This window comes from Penaeus vannamei, chromosome 37 (genome assembly GCF_042767895.1).
Source record: "Penaeus vannamei isolate JL-2024 chromosome 37, ASM4276789v1, whole genome shotgun sequence".
Classification (NCBI taxonomy): Eukaryota; Metazoa; Arthropoda; class Malacostraca; order Decapoda; family Penaeidae; genus Penaeus; species Penaeus vannamei.
In genome coordinates this window covers 12,466,588-12,468,117 of record NC_091585.1, presented here as the reverse complement: position 1 = coordinate 12,468,117, position 1,530 = coordinate 12,466,588, and positions in this window count along the sequence as shown.

The window sequence follows — 1,530 nt, the reverse complement described above, 5'->3', positions numbered from 1 at the left end:
CTTTTCCCTTTTTCACAAATATTTTAGTTATTTCATGTTCTGAAAATGTTATTAGTTTCCATGCAGGTTTTTCTTTGTCTGGCTCTACCTTTCATTCATTTTTAAAAATCTGTCTATCTCTATTTATACTTGTTTTTTAACAATAAAGTTCATAGTCATTTATCATTAATCTTATTCAATATAACCTTTGTTCGATTTAATAGCGAATGTTGATAAACGCTATCTCAAACATTTAGGATATATATTTGGGATTGAATTGATTTACATGTCAAGTGATGAGATTTGATATTGCTTTTGTTGATAATTCTATTTCATTTTAATAACATCCTTCCGGGTAGAAATACGTCTATCAATATGATTCACTACTGATATCGGCGTTAATCTGGTACTTAGCTAATTGCAATGTAAAAGAATGTTTCATAAAAGAAGATTACAGGCGACAGTAATCTTTTTACTATGGCTAACAACAACGATTTTTTTTCTTGGCGATTACTCGTAACCATATCCATGTATATGTATGTGTGTGGGCGTTTTCTTTCCCTTTGTCTTTTTTCTGTAGTTTAATGATGAAATTTAATTATGTATATGCATATGTTATAAATCCAAATCTATATGTCAAATGTCCTATCACACTAGCACTTTTTCAGTCAATTTTAGCGTTTCCGTCTGAATTTGAGGCTTTCGGCAAGTAGCGTTTGCAAGCGGAACATCTCCCCGACGAAGAAGGTTGCGACCGAATCCATTCGACTAATTTCCGTCTTCATCTTGTGCTACGAAAGATCTATACAGTTAGATTTTTGTCTGTTATTGATGAATTAGATGGAATGAGTCCATGTAGACATAAATCAATAATCTAATTCCTATATATGATGTACATAATTGTATTTCTTTAGGATAACGTAGGATTCCCGGGACATCACTCGGATAGCGCCATGTTTGTCAACATGGGCACCGCCATGTTTGCTGCTTTGGTGGTTTAATACGGTCAGTCTATTTGCATACGGAGAGTTCACACAAAAACGTAGATGACGGAGAAAGTCTTGGTGCGATAAGACCTTAAGAGAGAAAGTCCACTATTATCATTCACTCCTTTTCCTGGAATATTCTAGTTATTACTGCGAATAATCAAATATGTTATTTATTTCCGAGATTATGGGTAAATTATAATATAGTTTAGAAATGCTGCCTCAGGGCACTGTTCCATTTACATAATATAAAATGTGCTCGCTTATTTAAGATTGTGTGGGGAGGGAAAAGTTATTTTAGTGGAAATCAACGAAAAGACATGCAATTTTATATCAAATAATGGAAGGAAATGTACCATTCTAGTCGATATGAGAAAAAAGATTATTATAGTTAAAAGAAAAAGGATCAAAAGGAAAAGGAAAAGGCCATTTTATCCGAAATCAGGAAAAGAAAAGTGCCGCTCTAAGGTATATCAAGAAAAAACAGCCTTTTAGTCAGAGTGCAGCTTACTTCAAATGAGCCCTTCTCTTCCTCCTTGAAAATCTACGCACGCCACTCGTGTAT